General features: G+C 41.2%; 1 protein-coding gene across 9 annotated transcripts in view; it reads left to right on the top strand.

The window, feature by feature from the left end:
* LOC111862251 (spectrin beta chain) overlaps positions 1–21,260 on the top strand; it is a 160,229-nt gene that overhangs the window by 10,952 nt on the left and 128,017 nt on the right. For 7 of the 9 annotated variants that reach the window (XM_023847477.2, XM_023847475.2, XM_023847472.2 and 4 more), the window contains exon 2: positions 5,871–5,922. The exons of 1 other annotated variant lie outside the window; for it this stretch is intronic. The gene's annotated coding sequence lies outside the window, so the exon portion shown is untranslated. Of the gene's footprint in view, positions 1–5,870; positions 5,923–18,144; positions 18,274–21,260 lie in introns of those variants that run through there. One more of the 9 variants, XM_023847471.2, reaches the window with a different exon arrangement.

The raw sequence follows: 21,260 nt of genomic DNA, 5'->3' as shown, positions 1-21,260 counted from the left end.
AAAGCAAAATATTTCCTGGCCGTGGCCTTCTGTCATGCCCCGCTCGTTTGTCTGCATGAAACTTCCGGAATATTTCGCTGTAAAAAATGATTCAGGGTAGTTCAGTCAGTAGAATGGTTCTGAGATGGACGATTAGGGTTCGATTCTCGGTAGGTTTTTTTTTTTGCCACCACTGTGTCCAGACCGGTTCTGGGTCCTTCCTGCCTCATATCCAGTGGGTACCGGGGGGCTCTTCCTGGAGATAAAACGGCCGGAGAATGAAGATGACAGCACACCTCCATTTAGTATAAGGGTTAAGAATTCGTGGAGCTTACCGCCAATCCGCGTGCGTCTTCATGGCTTGGTGCCTAACGTAAGCATGGGGAGAACGTATTTTTAACGCAAGTTTTGAGTAGGAAGAAACGGGAGTTACCCCAGAAACATCTCCTTAAATTTGCGCAGGATACAGCTGTGGTCCACACGTTTGAAAGATAACATTAGAAGTTCGGATATACAGTACTGTCCAAATGGGTTTTATTATACACTTATATAGTAGGAGTTTGTTTTCTGTGGATAGCTTGGATTTACTACCCTAAAGCCTATCATTTCTCGTAGTTCTAAATTTAATTTGACGTGTTTCTTCCATGTCAGTTTTTGGTCGAGGTATAATCGCTAGTATTTTACTTCGGTTTGGACCGGTATTTCCATATTATTGATGGTAACCTGAGTGCGTATTTTTTATTTATTATAGTAAAACAAACGTTACCCTTTTGGTCAAGCGTTGTACTGCGAGCACTTCAAACAGCGTTAGTAGTGCAGTGCGCATACATAGAAAAGGAATGATTCTGTTAAATTATAGGAGCTATAAAAATATCAGATTTCGGTGTCACGTATTGCAGTATTGATTCACTTCACCTGTTGCTGCACAGTAATGCTAGTATTCCCCGGGAAACTAGAATAGACACCGAGTTTCATGATCGTAACAGTAAGTCGGTGGCATTAAGATCAAACCAGAAGAACTGAAAGAATCAGCGGAGCGTAGCATTGTGCGGTCAATGACTTATCACTGTTTGTGACACAAGGAGGGCAACATCATCCCCAGTAGCAACATCCACGTTTTTGAGCCGATGCGTAAAAGCACAAGCATCGCAGGGATTTTGTGTTGACATAGGCCTGCATTTTTCAACATTCCGTTGGGCATGAGACAATCTTCCGAATTAGGACACTTCGTTTCCCACCATTTATATGCGCTGTTTGTGCAGAGGGGGTAGTAGTGTATGTATGTGTGTATGTATGTATGTAGTAAGTGTAAGGGGCGGGCCATAAACTCCGGCCCTCGCACTGTGACCTGCATTGATCTATTGTGCTTCCCCTTTGGATTAACCCTTTATTAATCCTACACTTCGAATGCAATGTAGGACTTTATTTATGGGGGCGTTATAAAAGTCACGTGGTTCCATAAGGAACTGGCCCAGGTGCGAAGTGAATACAGTGTGGGCGATGTTGTCTGTCTCTCTGTGTAATACGATCGAATTTTGATGAAATGTAATATTGCAGAAGAAATTCTATAAAATAAATATGGGTGAATTTGATTTTAGTCCATAGCGGCCCGATGCTATTCCCTGTTTACATGAAGCTCAACCTCGCTTAGCAGTTTCGCCTGAATTTTATCATGTAAGGAAAAGCATGAATTGTACGTAAATAAAAGTCTCATGAAGCTGTATTTAAATATTTTTTTATGATATTACATGACATGCAAAGGAAATATAATGCATGTCTTTTTGAAGTGTCATGTACAGTACAAAACTAATCTTGAGAGCTGTGAGGAATGCAGCAAGTTTGAGCCATTAAAGGCGTGGCAGCAGCATGAATCAGCAACTACTACCTGAGCCAAAACATCCAGTACATAACTTTGTAGTGGCTGTGCAAGCTTCATGTCACCGTCTTCATCAGGCTTAATATTAATGTAGTCAGTGTCTGAAATGCTTGGTGCTGTTCAGTTTGGGTGAGCACTACACAAGTACGCTAGTGGCCAATATGCTATGAACTGATGCTATGCACGGCAGATAGGACTGTTTCCGCGCCTTCCTCGCCCCGCAAGTGTCAAGATTGGGGTCTGGCACATTATGTGTTCCTTATCACCTTTGAGAAGATACGCAGGAAGGAGTGAATCACCAAGACTGCAAAAGGAAAATACACGTAGCCTAGTTGAATGGCCTAAATCTGGTAAATTCGGGTGTCATTTCATTTAGAGAGGTATTAGCCCGGCATTTATCTGGAGGGATTGAGGAAAATCACGGAACCCTCAGGTCAGCTGGTGTTTCGGCTTAGATTCGAACGAAGCACTTACCGGATACACTTCAGAGCGTTACCAGTGGTTTTCAACCTTTGTGAGCCCGCTGTCCTGTAAATTATGTTTCTATAAGACGAGGACCCGGAGGTTAAGAAACACTGCTCTAGATCAACATATTCGGCGCTGTTCACTTCAGAACTGTTACGATCCCGTCTGCTCTCCAGGTCGTTGAAGAATCAGATTTACATCACTAGTTTTAACAGTACGAGTAATCATTTGTGGGTTCGGTATGTAGCGTCATCTCCGGCTTATGGGAGAGAACGTAAATTACAACTGTTCAAAAACAATGTGCTCATAATACTACAGGGTGAATCCTATAGAACCGGTCCGATGAATTTGCTAATAATTCCGCAAGTGATGCATATAACCGCTCACAATTACAACATAATAATCCGTGGGCCGTGCTGAGTCGAATGGTGTGCGCATGATCCGGCAAGTGGCAGCCCTTATGCAGCAAGGTCAAGGACAATGCCGAAACGTGTCTGCAGTGGGCAGGCGACAGTCATGGAGTTCAATGTTGAACAGCGAGTGGTTTATAGTGCCTACTTGAAGACGGCGGACACTTGCAACGCCTGCTCTGATCACGGTACACAATCCAAGTTAAGATATGTGTAAATTACTTTAATATCTGTAGGGTGTATTTTATATTACAGCTGATTTCGTCGGGCCGGTTCTATATGAATCACCCCGTATTTAAATCCACGAAGGATAAAGTAAGACGTTTATATCGCGTAAAAGGAAAATCGTTATTTATACAGGTCATTTAGTAATGTTAGGGCAGTTAAATTTAGGAGGTAGGAATGTCTGGGTATTTGGTTAAGGTGGGGGAGACGAGAAATGTGTTGTATACGTACCAGGAGGTTGGGATAGACGGACAGCAACCTCCCTAATGACAGTGGAATATAAGGGGGCCCGTGACTAAATTGTAACTATTCGCACGTGGGAGTGGACGTTCCGCATGACAGGAGAAGCGCTGATGCTCTCGGGCCTGTGAATTCCTGATTTATATAGGGGCTCGGAGTATGCGAGGCATGTAAAAGGTAAAGGTAAAGCTACCCCTGTAACAGGCCATAGAGGCCCATAGGATTGTGAGACGTCAAGGGTCCCATACTATCTAGACAATCGGCTCACATATGGCGGTAAGGTTGTCGGCCTTACGCGTCGCCCGCCCTTTACCCTCCCAGGAAGATCCCTTCTACTCATTTATGTTAGAGGCTGAGTCGACCCCAGGTGCATAGTGTGGCTGGAAGGATTAGGTAAATTGAAAAAAAAAATCACCTCATCGGGACTCGAACCCGCAACCTTCCGACTTGTAGCATAGTGCCTCAACCAACTACGCTACCGCGTGCCCCCAAAATGCCAAAATGTTACAAACTTTTTCCTACTTTAACGTAAACCCCAGCCACACGCGGTAATCCTTGATATCACAAAGTATGCCCCGGAAGGCGATCTGCGGCAACGTAATCATCTTATCTGGTGCGGAGGAAATGTGAGTACCGAAATTGGATGTAATGTAGTGGGTCTTCGTATTCTACGTCTCATTCCTTCATTCGTCTTCTGTAGTCCCTCAGTCGTTCATTCGTTCATTCGCCAGAATATTGTGATCGAGTTAAGATATTTATCAGAGAAGAAGGTATTTAGCTTGTTAAAATGAGCTCCGCGATGAATTTGTCGAATTTCATTACATGAGATTTGAATTATAGGTAAAGGAAAACATGTACAAAATTGCGCCCCATATATAAATACAAATAATAATGTATGCCCGTATTAGCCGTAAGTAAACAATTGTAGAGCAAGAGAAATAAGAAAAAGCGAACTTAACTTGGAGAATAATTATGACCAATTAATGTGATTATTAATAAGTGACAGAAAATACAAATGTTTCATTGTAAGCTCTCGATAGTATGTATAAAAGGTAAAGCTGTTCGTGTGTGTAGTTAATAAAGCAACGCACCTTGATGTGTTGGGGAGTGGAAGTACAGTTCTAGCATTCTTGACTTCGACACTAGATGGAGGTGAGTGGTCAGCTTCACGCTCCTACCGCTCAGTCCCCCCGGGGAAAGAGTCCCCCACGTCCATTGGATAGGAGGTTGGATGAGCCCCAGAGCCGGTCTGGATGCTGTGGAGTAGTGAAAAATCACTTCTGCGGGGTATTTTGAGGTACGGTATCACGTCACCTGGATATTCCATTTTGAAGGTATTATTATTATTATTATTATTGGAAGGGGTGGGTTTCCCCATGTACCGCGACTAATAGCCTATTGTACGTCCCCCTTTGATATTCTACCAGTCGCCATACCCTGCCGGTACTGGTGCTCGCGATCGGCCTCGTTCAACCAGCGAGGCTGGCAGTGGTACCCGATAACTTCCCCATCTACCGGAAGCATTGGAAACTACTTGGGCGGGAAACTTTGCCTAATTTTGCTCAGAGGTCTCCTAGAGACACGAGGATCTTTTACGTGCCGTAAGTCTACGACACGGGACCCACGGCTGAAAGTCCCTCCAGGAGGACTTGTTCCCTGATTTTTTCCGCCCTTAAAAATTCCACGACCCCCGCCCGGTTTGAACCTGCGTACCTTGAGTCATGAGGTGGGAACGTTACCCCTAGACTACGGAGGCCGCTTTTCTGAAGGTAGCAATCTCTAATAAAAAAAACTCCGTGGCTTGAGTCAGCAAGCGAACTATACCGACCGAGCGACCGCCGGTTGTCTGCGAAGTTAGTATCACGTGGTCAGCGCAACGGATACGCTGTTTCCTTGAAATAGCTCCTCAGTTATCCTCACGAGGCTGAGTATACCCTGTTCTAGACCCACTACTTCTCAGAAAATCTGGTAGCGCCGGGAATCGAACCCGGACCTCTGGATCTGTAGGCAGGAACTCACTAGACCACAGAGGCGGCCTAACAAATTCTAATGCGTAGTGTAGTTCGTTTCATTTGGTGATTTATCATGGTAATTATGTTAAAACAGTGAGGGCTTCCTATATGCTTCACTTTTACTATCGATAATCCGACTTGTTGATATCGTGTAATTGAAATCATATGAACAAAAAATCACAACGCGTTTTTTCTTGTAGGTCTCCAGATAATTTGTTTTGTTCAGAGATGTAAGGGTAAGTATGTACAACTACATTAGCAATGTGTTGGATGAACCCTTCCACCAACGGTTTGTTGAAGGCAGCCGTAATCCTGATTTGCCTTAGAAAGTATGCCTTATAAACTGTGGAAAGATGTTGAGGAAAAATTAAGATAGAAAGGCGAGCATTGCTACTCTGTGTCCATAATTTCTGCTAATGCACCGGTATTGTTTCTCCAAGTGAAAGATACTGGACGGGGGGTTGTTTCACGTGTTTTACTGCAGTTACTACGGACGGTTGCATGTTTGTGGCTGCAGTAGTACAAGCTGAATATTGATCGTCGAGACATAACAATGCGCTCAGCTGGAGCGTCACGGCGCCTCCAGTGTGACGCCCCCGGTCTGCTCAGCGCTTCCGTGCTTTCTCCTACGATAACACTAATCTCAGTTTTCTTGTTTCCCAGGCGTTCAACTTCTGTTGCTTGAAGATATCAGCGTGGGGACTCTTTGAGGGGGGTAAGTAAAGTCAGTTTGCATGAACTTTTTGAGTGACCCCGCAAGAAGTATAGGTAACCCGAGTTACACAAATTTCGCGTGCATGCGAGTGCATATTGCTTTTTTGTTTTATTTTTGTGAATAATAACTATTTATTTGTCAGAAGAAAGAGGATCGTGAAGCGCAAAAACGAATGACATTCAACTGCATTTCATATTTTTAATTGAAAATGAAAGGCTGTGTATCGAAAGGAATAACTGAGTTCCTCGACCACACTTGCCAGTGTTAACTATCGTGCAAAAGGGTATGTGTGTATGAAACTGTGAATGAAAGGAAATTTTAAAGAAGGGTGGAATAGGAAAAACGACTTCAGAACTACTAGGAATGTATGCTTTTTGTTTTGCTGTTTTATTTTATTTTATGATTAAGAGAGGGAGGTATGGTCCCTTTTATTTTCAGCTATGATTATCAGAGTTGTGACTCTAAAGGCCGAGGTCGCATTGATCCGGTGACTGTGGTTAGGTTTTCATTACCTGACAGTTTGCTGTGACTGATAATATTTTGTGTCGATAATTTTTATTAAGAGATGAAAGCTTCCTCTTCAATACGTTATATAATAAAGACGATAACGGTTAGCTTATTCGTCGTGTGTTCTGTATTAGAGCAGCTAAGCAGTCATTTTGGATTTACGTGAACGGTTTGGATATGCATTTATAAATAAGTATGTGTTATAATGTACATGAATTGTCCTCAGTTTGACCAATGGCCACTCTAACTTGGGGATAATATGGGACGGGTGAACAGATATAAATTTATAGACGGCATCAGTTTCATTGGTAAGTTGGTATTGTGCTTCGGCTGCCAATATCATATCGGATTTATAACGCGCCGTTAATCAGTACGAACTTCTGCTGCCAAAGAATCATTTCGTATTGAACACCTACTGCGGTTCATCATTATTGAGTTTTTACTGCCACCGATTATTTCGTCTGCCGTTAAGTGTTCAGTTGGCCTTGAATTTCCCTGTTAATAATTAGTTGAATGTACGCAGCCAGTGTTCACCTAAAGTCCATCCACTCTACGAACCCCATGTAAGCAACCTTACGGAAGATATGCCCGGTGTGTGTCTCTTATTTCCCACCCGCATATGAGTACAGGAAGTATGCTTAAAATATAATATCGCAACTTGTTATTAGTAACCTCATGTCCCAAGGGGACCACTGAGCCAAATTCAGGACATTTCCCGCCCAACAGTAGTCTCTAACGCCTCTGGTAGATGGGGAAGCATCGAGATACCACTGAGCCAGTAGAGGCCGAACTCGCTGGCTGAGTCCGGACTGATGGCACGCACCAGTACCGGTAGGGAATAGAAACTGGTAGAATATCATAGGGGGACGCACAATGGACCAACAGTTGGGCTAAGTGCATGGGGAAACCCACCCTCTCTAAATACAGTACAATACAATACAACGTAACGATATACATCACTAACCGCATCCCCGCTGGTGTAGTGGGTGGAGTATAGTACTCGTATTTTGCCTCTGCCACATGTGATAAATTTATATTAAGTTTGTACAGTGGCCAGTTAGTATTTAATTTGTGTTGCAATGATCTGCGTTGAATTTATACTGCCCATGATAATTAATATTGAATTTATACTTCCAAAGAGAAGTTAATATAGAATTTGTACTCCCAGAACCAAGTGAATCTGACGCTCTTAGCAGCTGTTTCTTTCAGTTAGAAATATGCATGCACCGGTGACAGGGTCACAGCCTCTTATATCCCGCACAGGTTTGAACAGCCCCTTGTTGCATGCTTGCTGGATTGTTTCGTCAGTTCGGTGCACACTTCGTCCTGGTTCGGTAATATGGGGTTAGGTCGCGCAGGGTTCTTTTAACGAGTGCCAGCAGGTCAGTAGCAAATTTCTGTTATGTAAGGCTGGATCCACGATACTTAAAGACATCCCTTGTAAGACAAGCATTTATGGACGGCATTTGCTGACGCTGTGCGTATTCCATGAAACATTTAACGAGTAACCAATTTCCCACATGCAGAAATATGGTCATGGGTCGCGCTGGGCCCTGAACCAAGGATGACTTTGCTGGCGAAGTCCAACAATTTCACCGACCGACCACGCGGTATCGGTGGCTATGTTTCCAGGTTTTGAAACATACTTCAGTAAGAAAGTTTTCATTATAAAAGTGGAATTTCCAGCATTGTACACATTAGCCGCTCGGAATGATTTGCGTACTGTTTTTGGACATTGGAACGTTCGGGTTATGGGTTCGAATCCCACTCTGCTTATGAACGTATGGCCCCGTGTTTGTGCGTTGTAGTGTGCTTTGTAGACGTAGAGGTGTTTCCATTTCATTGGCCAAAGATTCTTACAAGATGCCTTTAAAAGGTTCATAATTTTGGAATTGCGAGTAATACAGTCAGAATAGATCATAGTACCGGTTAGTAATGACAGGAGGGGGAGGGGAAAAGCGATGGTAGTGCAGTAATTATAAACACAGGACATTAATCCTTAACGTTATGTGAATAAATATCAAACTTCTTAGAGATTACTAGTTACACCAGTGCGCAGAATAAATGGGAAACATACTTAAAGAATTATTGGGTTTTTAAACTTTGTCCTTTGTCAGGTATTTTAAAAAACTAGAGAACACGAGGTTTCGGGAACTGGATGTTTCCGTCGTCAGGTGAGGGAGGAGACATCTGCACTGTTGGGTCCCTTAGAAAGGGCTAACCTCAATCGCGGGGAAGACAGTGGCCCAGAGTTGCACTCACCGACTTTCGACTCATCATGTCAGAAATTCCTTCCTTCAACGTGCTTCTTCGTTAAGTCAAAAGGGGAACCTGTAGACGCAGGTTCTGAGCCAAATTGTGAATAGACATTTACTTTGCAGCAGTCTTGGAGAAGTTTCTTGGGGCGTTTTTCGGGGCGCATTTTTCTTCAGTTTCTCGATCACGCGTCGAAAGTGGAGGAACCGTATTTTTTTATTGCTAGTGGGGTGGGACTAAGTCTCTTGTACTGCGGCCACTTCTGGCCTATTGTACCAGCCCCAGATTATAGGTGAGGGTGATTGTGGAGCAATTGGTGGAATGAAGATTGGAAGGGGAAACCGAAGTACTCGGAGAAAACCTTCCCCAGCGCCATTTTGTCCACCACATATTCCACCTGACCAGACCCGGGATCGAACCCGGGCCGCCGCGGTGGGAAGCCAGCGACTAACCGCTTGTGCTATGGCGCGGCCCCAGGAACAACCGCAAGTCCAAACTATCTCTGGAAAATAAACTAATCATTTATAAATACATACTCAAACCAATTTGGACATTAGTATAGAACTATGGGGTTGTAATCAAAATTCTTCAGTCATTCCAATCCAAAACACTCCGTATGTTATGTGGAGCACCATGGTACGTCTCTAACCAAACATGAAGACTTCAAAATACCATTAATACAAGATGTAATTAAATCAAACATAATCAAATACAAAGACCGAACAACAGAGCATGTAAACCAACTCATAAGTGACCTATTCACCCAACCCTTGGAAAAAAGAAGACTGAAGAAAATCTGGCCAGAAGACCTCGATGATGTGTAACCACACGGAGAACCATTAATGAATGGTACCCGTCACAAGCCTTCAAGTTTTAAACCGTTTACTTATTACTCATTGTTACTAAACAGTAGATTGTAAATTTGCAAGAAATAAAAATAAAAAAAGTGGAGGAAAGTACAAAAAAATAAATGTTATAGAAAACAAAAAAAAACAAATTCTGGGAAGAACTGATGGCCTACTTTCCGTTGGCAGGATACGGACCCAATGAAAAATGACGCCCCCAGCAATTCATCATTGCCGCGGGAACGTATGTACCAAGTAAAAATATTGGGATATGCTTTACCGAGAATGTGCCTAGCAGCGATAGGAGGGGACGGATTTATGAAATATGCCGTTGAAGTGGGCTCAGGTATCATGATATACATACCAAGTTTCATGAATATTGGTTCATGCATTCAGAAGTGGATGGAGGTGGGGGCGGGGGTAAATCACGGACACAGACGACATGAAGATTGCATGATCCCACTTAATTTTTTCAAAATAAGGAAAGTTAGGCTAACGATAAAACGAACCGAAACGAAGGTGTGCTGGTAAATACTGATGAAATAACAAGGCGAGAGCCGAGGTGCGCCGGTGGGTGCAAACACCGATCCCTTATTTATTCTTCGTTGGAGTATTAACAGGTTTTATATCGCAAAAGCAAATGCCTTGCTCGTTTTAGTGATTGTATGGGGAAATTGGGTTGTCACCTCTGTTTATTGTTTTGTTGGACATGACTGTTGAAGTAGTAAGTATGAGTGTAGCACATGCTTGGATGTCTCCTATTGAACAGCTCTTGTACTTGTAACCCTTTGACGTTTCAAGAGCCATAATTTAGACAGCACCCTTTCGGATCCAGTTAAAGATATACACGCGCACGCGCGCCCTCGGGAGGACTTCATCGCTTCTATTTAAAGGCCCATATACAGGGATACAGTTTATCGTTCGGTTCGTTCTTGCAACTGGCGCGGTACTCCTCTCGCATAGACTGGCGGGGATAGCCGATGATTCACAACGGCCATTTCATCTGTACATATTTTATACAAGAATGTCTTTAAGTGGCGAACTTCTGCGTCTAAGCATGTGTCATGTGTTATATCGTGAGAATATGTTTCTAGACTTCGAAGCTGCTGAATAAACTTTATCCATAAATTTTCATTCCAGAAGTATAGTAAGAAATTTTTGCATTACCACTGGACATCCCGATGAAAATCTTAGCTTGAGACAGTCTGAATCTTCAACCAAACATCGTTTAAAACATGGTCAACACAAAACAGTAATATTAATTAGATTAGCATGCATGTCAAACCACGACGTACAGAAGGCTTCGTTGTGAGAGAATGAAGTGACTGGGTGGAATGCGGAGCTTGTCGTGAACAAGTCTACCCCTGGTTCGGTGTTTGATTTCTGTGTTAAATGATAATTTGTTTAATCATTGGGTTACGGCAGTACTTAATTTTATTCATATTGTTTAATCATTGGGTTACGACGTTACTTAATTTTATTCATAAAACTTGTTTCGTAACGACCAACAGCTTTAAATTTGACACCTGTCTCCTCCTCCAGATATATTCTATTTGCTTCCCCAATTTCACTTTGCTTCTTCCACTTTGTAGCCATAATCGATTTGAAACATTTAATGTTCAGTCTAATGAAGACACATACAATATAACTGAAGTTTCATGATGGCTCTTTCTTGTCAAGCTGACCGACTGTTAGCTTTTCAAGAACTCTGCACGTCATAGTTGTGGATGTATACAAAGAGAAGGCAGGTCTTATAAATGAAACTGTGCAAGGAAGGGGCCTTGGATGTTATGGTTGGAGAGAAAATTTATTTCACTTCTGCCTCCTCAAGGTAGCAGAATATCTTCCATCCCATGTATAGTGCAAGGGAAGCCAAACTTACTGAACATATGAGCCACATACCGTAATGTTCAGAATTTCAGGAACCAAAACATGTTGGATTTCATAGTGTAGGTTCACATGCTTGTCACGTGGGTGTTTTTTTATGTCGATTTGACCCCCCCCGCCAAACGAACCAAAGGTTCAGAGGAGCCAGAAGCCACACTTAGCCACTTCTGGTTTAGCATGCTCGAGACTAGATTTATTCCACCTTCCTGTTTATTTACTTTTTCTTCTTCATTCGAACCACACGTACTGTATTCAGGTTTGAATCCGTACTCTTGCTGTTATTTCAGTGGACTCAGTGCAGCTTTGCCTACCTTTTGCGTGACATATAGTTTTTGTTAGCACTGAATTTCGTCAGATCCATTGGAGACGCTAGCACATGGCAATCGATATTTCTTTCATTACGTTCCACTAAACAAGTGTTCGTCGTAAACGTCCAGCTTTAGTAGGGCTTGGATTGTGACCTCATTCTTCTAAAGGCCTTGTCCATCATTTTGTAAGAATTACGTACTGTTCATTGTTTCAGCTTAGGCTGTGTTCGAAGTGACGCTGTGTCTGTGTTTGTTGCCCCACTGTAATGCGAGGAGTTTTACTTTAAAGACCGTTGTTTAAATTCCTCGTCTGATACGACCGGCAGGCAAACGCTAGGAAATGTGGCATTCCATTAGTCTTTTATTCCATGTTTCATTTCTTAATAAGATGTGGATTTCCAGTCGTAATCTTTCTTGTTTTGCATGGGACTCATCCCATATTTGTATCGTTCATTCATTACATATACAGATCTCTTAGAGATAATACACTGATTTGATTCCTGAGTCATATACTACAGTGCTCATATACGTTGCAGGTGTCCCCTTATTGTGTATGCTCCGTGCCATGGAGACATCCGGCGATTTGGATAGTAAGCTCCACGCATTCTTAATGGCGGAAGTAATTAGAGATGAGTTGTCAGTTTCACGCTCGGGCAGCATTATACTTGCGGAAAGATCTTCCGATACCCCACTGAAAAAGTTTAATTAGTTTTGAAGAAAGCAGTCTTCTGGGATTTGACACCGTGTATATGTGGTGTTAACCGACGTTTCGGAGGAACGTATCGCCTCCATCTTCAGGGTAGAAGAAAAATATAAGAAATCTGCAAGCGAAGAGACCGTGAGAACCGGTAAAAGTAGACTGTGTGGAAGTATATTTCCACACTTGCAGATTTCTTATATTTTTTCTCCTTCCCTGAAGATGGAGGCGATACGTTCCTCCGAAACGTCGGTTAACACCACATATACACGGTGCCAAATCCCAGAAAACTGCTTTCTTCACAGTCACCGCTGTGGAAGCCTCAAATCTTTAATTAGTTTTCTTTGTGTTTCGATAAATATAGCATTGTAACCTGTTTCAACTAGAAGTTACTGATAGGAATGTTATCCTCATTTTGTCGTGCCCGGTGTATTGCCCGATAAGCTGCTTTTGACAGTTTTTATAGATGTTATACTCCAGCTTCATATAATATTTTGCCCATAATTTAATGTCCCTAAGTGTCGCTGAAAAAATCCAGTTGGCTTATTTTTCACATTACAGTGTTTACTTTCTAAATATCTTCGGAGTTTCACAGGTTTCACGCACTCTTTCGGCAACACTTCGTAACACAAAACACATTGACATTTCTGTTCACTTTCATCGCCACAACAAGTAAACCCGAATTTCAAATATGAACTGTCATATTTCCTACTGTGTTTTTTCTTTGAATTGCTTGCTTTTTCGACTTTAATAGTATCACATTTACCCGCCGTTACATCATGTGTCTCACAGTTAGGGTTAGCATTACCTGTTTTGTTTGCATTTCTTTTCGAAGTCCCTGCTCTAAGCCACTTTTCCATTATTAAAAATGTTTCCGGAAAAATATAAAAACTGGAGTTAACTCACGACACACTTTGTCCACCTATCACTTAGCTTTTATGAAGATATACTGAGCGTTCGTTGATGGAGAAAAGCTTTCAGTAATAAATAACAATAGACAACAAGCAATTGGTTGAAATGTGGATAGCACATGTTTACTTCAAATCTGAAAGCGGTAGCAATAAAATCATAATGTTGTTTACTGCACCCATCTTTCTGCAGCTACCAGTCTGCAGCTACCAATTATCGGCGCGGTCTCTTCTCTGAAGTTAGTGACAATGCAGTCACACCCTCATACCCTGGAAATACCGAATTCTTGTCTGGTCATTGAAATTCATTCATAGAAATTAGAAAACTTGTTTTTTTTCAGTATCCATTTTATTTAAACATTTTTTACTTGCTTGTTTAATTTTAATATGTTGTGTTTGGATAATATTTAATTTAATTTAAGACTGCTTGCGGACCACTTGTCCCATCATCGCGGACCACAGGTTGATAAACGCTGCATAAGCTCGTATGTTCTTCCATAGAGTTGGTTGCTTTCAAAGTACAGACTTTACGCTCCTATTTCAACGGCTCTCCCGTGCCAGGAAAGATTGCTGGAAATCAGTTCGAAGGTTCTTTCAATGTTGTCGACACACTGCTCTTAATATCTTCAAGTGATTAAAAATGAGACCTTTTCAAGGAGATTTTAGTTTCGGAAACATAAAAATTAAATGAACCTACAATAACTAATATATTTCGGACTGACAAATGAAGTCAGTGCAGTGGATGTACCAACACTGATGTCTGTTTTTGCCAGAAATTCGGTTTGTTGAGAATGATGTATGGGAGGGCTTATTGTTATGATGCAGAACGTACTTGTTCCTCAGAAGACATATTTTTGACGAATTCTCCGCGGTAAATATTAAAAAATGTGAAGATAAAATTCTTGAATGACTTATGGCGGATCAAAATTGCAGTAAATGCTTAATATTCAGGGCCATACATTATCGCTCCCTCTAACATAGACGAAATTAGACTCGCAGAAATTCAGTCAGTCCTTGAGATGATTTGAGTGATTATCTGTCATAATTCGAGAGAGTGCTTAGTAGTGGGCTTGCTGCGCTCTGAGCTCTTTGCTATGTGTACTTTCTATTGATCGGTGGAGCCTGCAGTAAGTATATCGTACTAGGCCGGCGGGAAATGTCATTGGCCGGTTTCGTTTTCCAGGACAGCCGTGTTTGTCTGAAAATGTATTTCGGTTTTAATGGGAGTTAACTAATACTGCAGGTAATCAGAGTCGATTATTTAGTATGCCAGTTATTAGGGCACCTCTGGGGCATGAATTTTTGGCTTTTTGCACCTTTTTACGCTATAAAAATGGTTAGTGGTAAGGGTTTTCGCCGTTATTCAACGCTACGCCACTAAGATGTGTGGGGAAGTGGAGGCAAAATCATAACTCATTTTTCGATACTGTATCGATGCATATGAATGATCGGATTCACGCTCCGACCACTTAAGTTCCTAGTACCCATGAGATAAGAGGTAGGCTTGACTGCGGACCCCTGATGGTGGTGACAGAAAAATCCCTGCACAAGTTACGATTAAACTCTTATGTTTCTGTTTTGTAACTTATTCACCCCTTGATACATGGTGCTCTGTGAACAGCTTATAAAATACAACTTCTTTATTACAACCGTCACAATACAACTAATATCAAGATCAGTGCCTAGTTTTGGCTCTTCTACATGTTTCGGCTATTAATAGCCATCATCAGGCAAATACACTACTGAACCGCAGTACTAGTAAAATTGGATACAATATTATTAATTATATAAAATACTTGACGTAAAAATACAATAAATTAGATTATATAAAACAAAAGTTATAGTATAAAGCAAGAATAAAATTCTTCGATTGATGTTTTACGTCATCGAGTCAGTCGTTGGTTTTTGTAATTTTGTTGCGTTCCCACGGACAAATTGGAATATTCTAATTTTGTGTATATATAAAAATGTATTGGAGGTTCGTGATGTATATGTAGCAATATTAATGTTAATTATTTAGTCGGTGCCTCATCTTACAAGGTATTGTCCGTTCTATAGGGAATGTAAACAACGACAAGCTTATAAAATGTCTGCTATTATAGAACACTCTTACATTTCATCACCCAATTGTACTCAAGCTATGGGACCGTTTCGGATGCAGCTCGGTATGGTAAACCTAAGCCGTACAATACATTTTAATGTGCAGGTATGAATATACTGTATGTAATTGTGGGTTTAATATTAAGGGTTACTTAAAAGTTAAACTTTACCCGTGCCACTTCACTCATTTGGCAGACTAGATGAAATGTTATACGTATGTACATGACACCCTTCTTAAAGAGTTGGGTCATGTATAAGTTCGATTCACTTTTATTCGGATGTGTGAGGGTAGCTTATTGCTCAGTTTCTGTCATTCTTTCGACTAATTCGATGGAGTACGGTCGTTCATAGAAAGCTGATAATTGCTTAGCTAGGCAAAACTTATTTGTTTTTTAATGAAACCCCCAAATTCATTACCGTAGCCACAAACTCCGTCACCGGACCCTGTCATAAATCAGTAGAATTGAGGACAATTTTCAGTCCTGAAGATGGAAGCAGCGGGTTCTTCGATACGTTGGTACGTATCTATCGAACTATATGGCGTCACATATCAGAATACCGTAGCTTTAATTTTTACTTCTGTGAAGACCTCAAATGGTACACAACTGGATCCAGACCAGACCTTTACACACTATCGTGTGTATTTTCGTGTTAGTACGAGTATTATTATTTCGTATACGCGTGGCTGTCGCATGTCTCTTTCCCAAAGGTTTTCCACCCAAAATCCTGCATGCATTTCTCACTTCTCATGGATTGTACGTGGTCCGTCCATCTCGGCCTTTAGATGCGACGGATGCAAATTATGAAGTTCTACGCGGTTCTCTCCTGTGCTACTGGATGTTTAGCCATTATCTTGCAGGACACGCCATCTAAGGAGCTAGGGTAAAGTCGCACAGTGTAGGAAGTGGAAACATCGGATGGCACAGAAACTGTGGCTCTTCAGGAACGTTTTCTTGCGCGGGTGCCAGCAAATGAAGCGATGCGGATTCTTGGACTACTGCGGGTAATTTAAGGATGCAGGGGAGTTTGATTTGCTTCATTCTGGTCCGTCACACTAACAATTACAAATATAAATCACTCCGTCCAATGTGACCTGTAAGTTTTTTACTACATGAAAACTTAACACCCTTACATGTTTCGGTCTCTGTGGACCATCTTCAGAGGGCAAACATCACTACAAATAGGAAACCACAATCACATAAGTTGTTTAGACGTAAGGTACGTACACTTGTATGCTACAATACATAGTACACAAAATAGAACATTTCACAAACACAGCAGTTTCCTGGGAATGTAAAGTTTTTTAAAAAATTGTATAACATTTCTTAATGCTAATTAAAAATTTTTTGGATTGTCAATAATTAAAATTCGTAAACCGTGCAGGCTCGTGTTCGTCCTCCCATCGTCCCTCTTATATGGGGCAGATATTGTGCCACCTGGCTATCTTGATGTGGAGGTTCTGCAAATATATGCAGGGGACTTATGACAAAGGAAATGGACTCGTTTATGGTCAATTGACATACCTTTTAGGTTATGTTTGCATGTAAACCAAGAATAATTTTTACTAAGCCGTCGTGTGATCCGTTTGTTTCATCGTCTCACACAGGTTTTCGCAAGTTATCATGTCCTATGTTGTCACCGCATAGTGCAGTAGGTTGGTTTCGTAGGAACATCCTGACTCCATCCTTATCATAGCCACAATGCAGACGACCAGACTATGAATCCTCACCGCCCAGAGAACCTATCTTCAACCTTCCATTTCGCTTTATTCTCGGTATATGTGCTGTAATCTTAAGAATGATACGCCATGCCATGAACGGAACTCGGAACACTGAACATTAAACAAAGATTTCATTTCGAAAAGTGGCAAGTCATTCATGGTGGAATGGCGAATTGTTCTCAGTTTTCATTAAGGTATTTCGTCTAATTTCGGGCGTGTCGGGTGCTTTAACGTTCGATCCTGTTTATGCTTTCTTCTCACAAACGGCATAAAGTGAATAAATGTGACGTATATCTTATTTGTTCTCATGTTTAATTTCCTTAACTAGTGGGCATATTTTGACGAAGTTTGGTACTGACAGTCTGTACCCAAAATTGTACACGAATTTGTTTTTGATCCTTATCCGGCCCCATATAACATCCACTTTACACGAAGCTCAAATCTGAAATCCCAAAAAATGTTTTTTATTAAGAAAATAAGAGCAGAACGTAAAATATGGATTTAATTTCACCACAGCATATTTTTTTTATAATTTGAAGTGTTGTCGATAGTGGTTATGGTGTATGTTTTTGTGTACCATGAGGAAATATGTTTATTTGACTATGATTGCTGTGTTTGGCTGGCATAGTTTGGGCAGCAAGTTGTTGCGTCAATTTGAAGTGATATTTGTTGCCTACTTTTCTGATATTTTGTTGCGGTCGATCTTCACTGCTATGCTTGTCGGTATTGCATAACATTATTAGAGATTTAAAAACGTTTTGTCCAGAAGTATAGGTGTCCACAAACGTATTAAATTAATACCGCAGTACGCAATGCATTTTGCTTCATTTTTGCCGCATACTGTGAGCGCATAACCACGTGATTCAGTTCCCCCCCTGTTATGACGTCATTCCACCCCTCCTTGCCCCCGGTTTTCCTTTGGTAATGGCTGGATGAAATTTCAGCTGTTCCCCCGGATATTTCTGTTCAGTGTAGTGCTGGTAGTGGCGTTGTGTGTTTGGAGAGTTACGGATTTCATCCCTTTTTTGTTGTTGGACAACGCGCCTTTATTTCCTGTATACCCTCCCGGCTGTTCAGCATACCAACTCTGATGCGTGGTTGATTTTGTGTTAACGTAATTCTGGTGAGTAAAGACTGGTCTGCTGTAACCGGAGCAACAGCTGCGCACTGCGGATTGCAGTTTCATTCGCAAGGGAGCAAAATTTAATACAGATATTAGGAACGGGCTCTTTAATTTTTCATTCCTATAACAGACATCACTTTTGAAGTGTGGTGTGGGAATGCAAACGGAGTGACATAGTGCCTTCTTATGAATGTATGTGTAACAGCTCTGATTTGTCTTGTTACTTTTAATGCAGACCTGCTTCGAAATTATAGCAACGTGAAACCTGTGTTCCAGAACGGTACAGTGGTCATTAAATAAACATAAAAAATGTTCTGCGTATTAAATAAATATGATTGCCATAAATGACTTGAAAGAATATCCTGAATCACATAAAAGCAGTGAGCCATTGCTGTGCTTGTGGATTCCCCATTAGTGTTATATTTGAGCATCCTGTTGTATTGTGGCATCATTTTTAGATCGTACGTACCGTCTATAATGCAACAACAACCTTATATAAAAGACACTAAAATATATGTAATACACTAAAAGTGCTTGTTAAATACTTTATTAAAATTATACATTCATTCATTGTTGCAACATGTTTCGGCCACACATGGACCACCATTAGGCAACATTTTCTTGTTATTGGGAAGACCACTACCACTGTACACTTTGTCTTGTGTGCCCTTAGGCGCATCGTTTCTGTTATTAGTTTTATAGAATACTTCCATCGTATCTTTTCTGGCGGCTATTTCACTCTAATGCATAATGTAAATTAGTATAATTGTATCTTTCTGCTATCTTTATACGTTCAGATGTTAATTTTTTTTGTACTTACGTGTTTTTGTTGTTTACTTTGTTTTGTATGCTTTTAGGGAAGACAGCACTAAAAGCATACAAAACAAAGTAAACAACATAAACACGTAAGTACAAGAAAATTAACATCTGAACATATAAAGATAGCAGAAAGATACAATTATACTAAAATATACATTGTACATTACAGTGAAATAGCCGCCAGGAAAGATAAATGGAAGTATTTTATGAAAGAGACTAACAACGAAAACAACGATGCGCCTAAGGGCACAGAAGACAAAGTGTACAGTGTAATTTTCCCTTGTCACTACAGCCCCAGTGGGCCTAGGCCTACCTCCATGAACTCCGTTCACTTCGGTTTTTCTAGATCTTACACATTCGGTAGGACTCCTTGGGCGGGTGATCAGCTCGTCGCAAGGCCTCTACCTGTAGACAAACACAGAAAAACGCACACAAACATCCATGCCCTGAGTGGGATTCGAACCCACGATCCCGGCTTCCGAGCGAGCGAAGACAGTGCATGCCTTAGACCGCTCGGCTACCGTGACCGGCGTACAGTGTAGTGGCCTTCCCAATAAAAAAAATGTTGCCTGATGATGGTCCACGTGTGGCCGAAACATGTTGCAATAAGGAATGAATGTATAATTTTAATGACATTTTCGAGTATTTAACAAGCACCTTTAGTGCTTTTATATAAGGTTATTATTTCATTATAGACGGTATACCTACGATTTAAAATTTTTCCTCTTTAGTGGTCAATCCATGGCGGTTCGTCGTCGTTGCTTCCCCAGTTTCGATGTTCGGAATGATAAATTACAGCAAGCTGATATCAAGTGATTTTAAAACCGGAAACAAAAAATAAAACTGCTTACGGAATATGAAAGTGTAACTCAGGAAGTTCTGTTACATGTAGAATCAATACTGCAGAATGCGAAACAACTTGAACATGCGTGCCTTTCGTGGCACGTAAGGTATCCAAATTATAGGCCACGAAAACCCCGACAATTTAGAATCACCCTGTATAAGAAACAGCCAAATGCGCTCTTTGAGGTGGCATTGAAATTGTGCATTTCATGTAAGGATGGGACGTAGCGTGTCATTATAGGCTGAATGCAGTAGTTTGTCAGTGAGAGCAGTAAACTTATGTTGTGTTGAAATTAAATCCAGGGCCCATCCAGTGAATGCCACGTATGCCCAAAAATATGTTAGACCCTTCAGTAAAACTATCCTTGACATGCGCCAGACTGAAGCAGAGTGAAGTGGCTCGGCAGAACTTAATGGAACCCAAGCTAAGCGTGAGGAGTCTTATAGAAAACTTGAAATAGCTTTGTATTTTATTTATTTGTCGAGTAGTTAATGACCAAGTCAGTAATTCAAGATTTCGAGCTTCGAATGATGGCGTGAGAGTGAATAATGAATTGGAAGGGGCGTGGAAGGAACCGGCCATTTTCCAGTTTAAGGTTCTGTCTCTGCATTTGAAGTTGCTGAGAAACACTACGAAAAACCACAGGATGGTGTCCCGACCAAGATTTGAACCGGGCATTCCCCACATTTAAATCACAAGCATACCGCTTCAGCCAGTGCACTCGGTGAGATAGGTTTTTACAGTTACACTTTTTTGTTTATTGCCGCCGTGTTCATAACACATTCACGCAACTCTTCAGATTTGGAATTTTGTGAAACAGTATTGAAGTGTAGCAGAAGCTCGCCGAGCTACTGGGGCACAGAGGTGTGGCCTCTGTATGTCTGAAGTCACGATTTAAGTAACGAACGTAAAATCTGTAAACGGTGGAAGCAACAGTGTTGAAAATGTGGCACAGTTCAGATATTTGGGGACAACTATAACAGATCGATTCAGGAGGAAATTAAGAGGCGATTGAACTCTGGTAATGCTTGCCACCATTCAGTCCAGAACCTTTTGTCTTCTCGTCTGTTGTCCTAAAACATAAAAATTAGAATATACAGAACTATAATTTTGCCTGTGGTTCCGTATGGGTGTGAAACTTGGTCTCTGGCATTAAGGGAGGAACATAGACTGAGTGTGTTTGAGAACAGGCTGTTGAGAATATTTGGACCGAAGAGAGATGAAGTGACAGGAGGTTGGAGAAAACTGCATAATGAGGAGCTTCATAACTTGTACTCTTCTCCAAGTATAATTAGAATGATCAAGTCAAGGAAGATGAGATGGG

Source organism: Cryptotermes secundus, unplaced genomic scaffold (genome assembly GCF_002891405.2).
Source record: "Cryptotermes secundus unplaced genomic scaffold, Csec_1.0 scaffold88, whole genome shotgun sequence".
Lineage (NCBI taxonomy): Eukaryota > Metazoa > Arthropoda > Insecta > Blattodea > Kalotermitidae > Cryptotermes > Cryptotermes secundus.
This window is presented reverse-complemented; position numbering and strand designations above follow the sequence as displayed.